Source organism: Marmota marmota, unplaced genomic scaffold (assembly GCF_001458135.2).
Source record: "Marmota marmota marmota unplaced genomic scaffold, marMar, whole genome shotgun sequence".
In the NCBI taxonomy this organism is placed as follows: domain Eukaryota; kingdom Metazoa; phylum Chordata; class Mammalia; order Rodentia; family Sciuridae; genus Marmota; species Marmota marmota.
The window spans coordinates 1056203-1063275 of record NW_026000022.1 but is presented as its reverse complement, the minus strand read 5'-3'; positions in this window follow the sequence as shown (position 1 = coordinate 1063275).

Genomic DNA, 7073 nt, shown 5'->3' with positions numbered 1-7073 from the left:
TAAAAAAAAAAAAAAAAAAGGTGATATGTGGGGCTTGGGATGTGGCTCAGTGGTTAAGTGCCCCTAAGTTCAGTCCCTGGTACCACAAAATAAACAAACAAATAAATAAAATTGTTCCTTGGCCTGTGGGGTCTGGGAGTGAAGGTATTGTCTTTCTCTCCTCCAAGTTCATGAGTGTCGCAGATACAAGATCATCCTCCACAAAGCCCTGATCCTAACCCCAGACCCCTCCCTCTCCAGAGTGCAGGACCAGACACCTGGTTTCCAGTCTCAGATGGATGAACTACCTGGACCAAAGTTGAGCTTTCAGGGCTGTGCCTGAGCTTCCCTGGCTTCCTTTCCCTGTCTCGTGCTCCAGCCATGAAGATGAAATAGTGATTGGCTCGGAAAGGAAAGGCTCGCGGTGCAGACGGAGACAGCAGTGTGGACAGCTTTAGAAAACCATGCAGGACCGGGCGGCTTGGGAGGCTGAGGCAGGAGGATCCAAGTTCAAAGCCAGCCTCAGCAATTTAGTGAGACACTAAGTAACTCAGTGAGACCCTGTATCTAAATAAAATTCAAAATAGGGCTGGGGATGTGGCTCAGTGGACTAGTGTCCCTGAGTTCAATTCCTGGTACCAAAAAAAAAAGGAGAGGAAGAAAAAAAAGAAAACCCTGCAGGAAGTTCAAAGCCCTGGTGGCCCCCGTTTCCTCTCTACTCATGGCTGAAAGCACCTCTTTCTTTGGGGGTGGACATGACTCATTAAGGACTTTGTCAAAGACCATCTACTCACACCATAGCAGAGCCAGCACACAGGTGGTCACTCCTTCCCGTTGATGAGCTGCATTTTCCTTTAATATGATGATCTGTCTCTGACATCTGCACTACCTCCCAATTCCAGGGTGAGAACATTTGGGAAAGAACTCCAGCCATAGTCTCAAGATGGTTTGGTTCCCAGCTGGCTTCTTCCTTGGCTTATAATTCCCATCATGGCTTCTCAAAGTGAAAACCATCGGAGATGGCGAGCTCTGTTAGAGAACAACAGTGGAATATCGCCGGTTCACAAATGACATTTTCCTTTGATCTTTAATGTGCCCAAGTCCCTGATAATGAAAGCACAGTTGATTCAAATATTAACAGCAGGACCATGACCAAAACACTAAATTAAAGTATCTAAGACCGGTCGGTGCCCAGAAGCCAAAACAATTTCAATCAGATTCAATTGGGAGACATTTTTAAAAAATTCTTGCACTATTTGTTCCTTTGGTTAAGCATGAAATCATTCTCTGTAATTATCCAAAAATCCAACCCTACAGCATCGACAGGACGGTAGGAGCATGATTCACAGGCAGCAGGGTTGACAGGCACATAGGTATACAAGGTGTTTTCATTCAGGGTTCCCGATTCTGTGCTCCAAGAGTAGATTAATCCATAAAGGCTCCCTAGAGTGTGTCATGGATTCCTCCCTCAAGGAGTTTACAATTCAATGCAAGAGACAGAAACCCATGAACTCAAATCAATGAGAGACGTGGAATTAATTTACTAATGCCCTTCTTGGTACCAGGCATTGTCTGTGATATTTTACATCCCTGAGGGTAGATACATAATTATCTGTATTTCACAGATCTGAAATCTGAGGTGCAGAGTTTGGTATGTTATTTTGGTTTAGCAAGAGAGATGTTTCCCACTTGTAAACTAATATAACAGATTGCTGATTTTACAGCTCAGTCTGATGATTTGAGGTACTGTACTCACCACGGAAAGTTGAAGCCATTCTGAGCGTATTTGACCAAACAAGTTCCTAGACCTAGAAGATTAAGAATTAGCTGGACCTAAATATCTTGGTAGCATCACCAAGAGTCTACAGGCTAGCTGGCCTGATCTGAGGCCTTTTGACTTTCTACATTGATTACTTCCCCTTCAATTTGAAATACCTAGAACATTGACCATAATGATCTCAGAAAAAGAAATTCCTTGTATGCACAAAAGTAGAGTATTAAAAAGTAGAAAGCAGCTAGCTAAGGTCTTCTAACAAGGAAAAGCAGGAGCTAAATATGTCCTTTTTGTATACCTGGGAGATTGTCAGAGGACGGATTTTCCCATGATTCATATACATTCACGAGCCACTTAGTGACATGTTGATCAGTGACAGATCACATGTACAACAGTAGTCCCATAAGATGCTCTCACCTAGTACATCGTAGCCATCTCAGTTTGTGCAAGTCTATCCTATAATACTCACACAACAGCAAAAATGACCAACACATTTCTCAGAACCTCTCCTTGCCCTTAAGTGACATGTGACTGTATTTTGGTTTTGGGATAGAAGGCAGGGGAGTAAGGAAACCATTCTAGTTTCCTTTCCCTGCTGTCCCCCTTGAACCATGGCCTAGGGCAGGAGTCTCCAGTTGGTCAGGTGTCCTTTGTCTCATCTTTTTTTTTTTTTTTGGTTTGGTACTGGGGATTGAACTTAAGGGCCCTTGTCTACTGAGCCACATCCTCAGCCCTATTTTGTATTTTATTAAGACTGGGTCTCACTGAGTTGCTTAGCACCTCGCTTTTGCTGAGGCTGGCTCTGAACTCCCAATCCTCCTGCCTCAGCCTCCCAAACCACTGGGATTACGGGCTCACACCACCACGCCCAGCTCCTTTGGCGCATCTTGAGTTCTGGCCTGAGCCATCTCCAGCTGACATGCCTCTGTCACTCCCACCATGGCCCATGGAGATTTCCCAGGAGACGTTGTAGGGCCAAAAGCTGTCACCCACCCGTCTCCTGGCTTCATGGCCACTCTGTTCACCTTGCACTTTCAACAACAATGTTCTTTTTACTGAAATTACTATATATTTCTTTCTGAGAAGAAAAAAAATCTGGCCAGCAAAAGAAAATTTAGTCAAATTGTTGACATGTTAGATACCTATTTTTTAAAATTTTATTATACTTCTAGGTAACTCTTAAACAAAGAACACGTCAAATAACACACTTTTAAACAGATTATTTTTAAAAAATAATTTTTAAACGGAAAATAACATATGTTTATTAGTTCTTCTTAGTTCTACATGATACAATCCATTTTGATAAAATTATACAAGCATGGAATAAATCTCATTCTAATTAGAACCTATTATTAACAAATAAAAGCATCTTTTTTATTATTATTATTAATTTACTTTATTATTATTTATCATCGTTGTTAACAAATCAAAAGCACCTTAATGACCTTTAATGACCTTTTTGTAAAGCTAAATGAAGCTTCCATCCTTGACCTGAAAATAAATGAGCAACTAGTGCATATGAACGGTTTTACTGTATGTCCCACACTTTGGATCCTTTCCCTTAAAGGCTTTTCACAATCACCCTCTCCACAAGTTCTTATCTTCTGTGGCTAACAGAAGATAAATAACAAAATTATCAGCTTATAGGAACTACTTCAATCCAGGACTGGGCTTATATCCCAATTACACATGTAGCACTTCTTAAAGGTTGGCATAATCCTTATATACTTCGTGAAACACTTATTAACATTGGAAAACAGAGACCCACAAGATATTGTTTTGTTCTGTTGTTTTGTGGTGCTGATATTGAACCCAGGGCTCTGAGCTTACTAGGTTAAGGTTCTACCTCTCAACTACTCTCCTGACCCTCAAACTGTATTTTTTTTTTTTTAGAATTTTAACATTTATTTATTTTTTAGTTCTCGGCGGACACAACATCTTTGTTTGTATGTGGTGCTGAGGATCGAACCCGGGCCGCACGCATGCCAGGCGAGCGCGCTACCGCTTGAGCCACATCCCCAGCCCTAATCTTAGGTTTAAAAAAAAAATGATTGCCAGAAAAAAATGATTGCCCAAATTAAGACATTAAATAGGACTAAACATAAGTTTTTTTTAAAAAAAAATCCCGCAGAGTATAAGGACCCAAAACAAACACAAAAATTTTGTTTTTAATTAAAGGAGAAGGAAAGAATCATTGAGGCCCAATGAGTGAGATTTAGTATCTGTCCAGTCTCCAAGCCCTGCCCCACCCAAGATATGAAAAAAGAGACTTTTCCAGAGCCGAGCTTCATGTGGCTTTGGGTTTAAAAGACCCATTGAGTATCCAGCACAATAAAGGAGAAAGAACCCAAACCAAAGTACATCTCATACCAACATTTTTAGAAAGAAGGTATTATTGAATCATTCAGAGACAAAAAATTAGTCAATTGCAAAGTAAAAGAATCAAATGCTCTTCAATCCTAATACAGCAATGCTGAATGCGGGAAGGGACAATGCCTTCCAATTTCCGAGGGAGAGTGCACTCAGTCAGCCTCAGTGCCATAGCCAGTCAGAGCACTAGTCCATGGCAAGGCGGGAAAAAGATTTTTTTCCGTGATCCAAAAACTTACAGCTTACCTCCTCTGAACCCTTTCTTAGCAAACAATTTAAAGGCATCGCCTAACGTCTGTAATCCCAGCAGCTCAGGAGGCTGAAACAGGAGGATTGTGAGTTCAAAGCCTCAGCAAGGCAAGGCGCTAAGCAACTCCATGAGACCCTGTCTCTAAATAAAATATAAAATAGGGCTGGGGATGTGGCTCAGTGGTTGAGTGCCCCTGGTTTCAATCCCTGGTACCAGAAAATAATCATAATCATAATCATAATCATAATGGCATTGGGTTTAAGCAAAACAAAAGGAAATCCAGCGGGAAGATAACACAGAGTTTAGGAACAAGTGAGTCCAGGGGATCCATGAAGAGCAGTGCCACATGGAGGCTGTGCTGCTACCCAGTGGGCAGACCAGCCGGGGAGCAGAGGCAGGGACTGCAGGAGGGACAGCCTTGGGGAGAAAGGACCATCTTCAGAGGGAAGGCACAATTGGAAACTCTACATAAAGGCACATTATGCAGGGGGGAGGGGCAACCTAAGGAAAACACTGAGAGCTACGCCAGACAGTCGTGGATCACACGTGAAATAAAGTGGAATGTGTCAGCTGTCAGCATCAAAGCTAGTTGTAAGAAAATGGACCTCATTTGACCTTGGAGCTGGGCATGTGCTCCTTGTACAATTGGCTCCTTTAGAATCACCATGTCAAACAGGTCTGGAAGATAAAATGCCAACAGATAATCTGTCCAAAAACCGAACAATTATCACATTGTTATAAAAGAGTATGTATCTTTAATGGGTGTCAAATACTTGTTAATTTCTAAAAAAATCATAGAAGATCTGGTTGTGGATGGACAGAATGTAAATGTTAATGCCCTTAACTAGGTAAGAGCATGCTGATGGCAGACTAGATGGGAAGGGGAGAGAGGATGTGGATCTGGAATGTCTCCCTAAAGGCTCATGTGTTGGAGGCTTGGTGTTCCCAGTGCAGGAATACTCAGAGGTGGGGTTTGAAGGAAGTGATTGTATCTCCAGGGTTCGTATCTCATCAGTGGATTGATCCATTGGTAGGTTCACAATTGAATGAACTATCGGAAGGTGGTGGAAATCTAGCTGGAGGAAGTGGGTCACTGGGGGCATGCTTAACCCCTTCCCGCCTTTCTCTGCTTCTCCACCACAATAAGGTGAACAACTTTGCCCTCACCCCCACCCTTCCTGCTGGGACATTCTGTCTCACCACAGGCCATAATCTGAAACCTCTGCCACTGAACACAGGTGATAAGGAGAAGGGGTACTGATTGTGTATCATATAGAATCGAGATGAAGGGATACTGTCCATATTTGATGGACTATGATACAGACATTCAAGTATATCTTTGATAGTTACAATGGTACTCAAATGATTTAAAAAATAATCAGTGACCAGTCATTCAGAGGAAAACAGTGAGGTAGCAGAGAGTCCTTCCTATGGTGAGGCCAACAGCCAGTGTCCAAAGTGAAGAAATGAGATGTAAGTAATCATCCAGCATTATGGGAATGCCATCAGCAAAGCCCAGCAGTGGAGAATGCAGCTGTCTCTAACATGATGGAAGTGAGGGTAAGAGACTAGATAAAAACAAAAAGAAAAAAAATGCATTAAAAATAGAGAAAGGATGGGGTAGGAAGGACAATAGAATGAATCTGACATTTTGATCCTATGATCATATAAGACTACAAAACCAGTATAATCGTAAATCATGTAAACCAGAAGAACAAGGAGTTATACTCCATTTATGTACAATGTGTCAAAATACATTCTATTGTCATGTGTAACTAATTAGAACAAAATAAACAATAAAATAAATTTTTTAAAAAACAGAGAAAGGATTAAATTATAAACTGTAATTGAAAACTTGCCAGCAATTGAGGAAGATTTCTGTGTCCCTTTTTACACACAGACACACTTGCACACTCACACACATGCACACACACACAGGCACACACACACACATACACACTTTTATCCACCTCCTAATATCTGCTCACTCTTATTAGTTTCCACTTCCTCCTGACTTCAGCTTGCCAGGCCCCCTTCCATGGTGCACCATGCAGACAGGGAAGAGGTGAGACCGCCATGCATACAGAGAGTTCATGAAGAGCAGTAAGGAAAGAGCAGACCCAGAGGGAGGCAGGAAATAGCTAGAGAACCTGGGTGAGGCCCAGGTTGTAGGGGGGCTGTCCCCGGGGGCTGAGGCCTTTGGAGAGGAATGAACCACCAACAACCATGCAGGAAGGAGCCAGGCTAGACAGACTTCCCCTCTTACCTCTCCTGTTCACGAGCCATGGGGCCAGCCTCCCAGTCAAGTGGAGAGGGGTCCAGGAGATTCGAAGGGATATGAGAGTATCCAGCCCATCCCAGAGCCTTGGCTTCTTCCTAAACATCCCTCTGTGATCTCCCTCTCGGCAGTGGTTTTAGTCTCAGTATCTTGTGGTTCCTAGTTCAGATTTCCAGCCAAGTGATTGGTCGGGCAAGAGGTTAGCCTCCATGGGTCGGCTGCCTGGTGTCATCAACTATATAGGACATGGTTGGGGAGGAGGGGCATGGAAATGAATTTCAAAACACCCTGCTTCACTTGCTGGCTGGTCCAGTACACATGCAAATAACACATAAATTAAGCAGTTGTGGTTGTAATATTGTGATTGGTTTGTCTCAGGGCTCAAATGATAACAGTGCCATCTGCTGAGTACCTTCAACCAT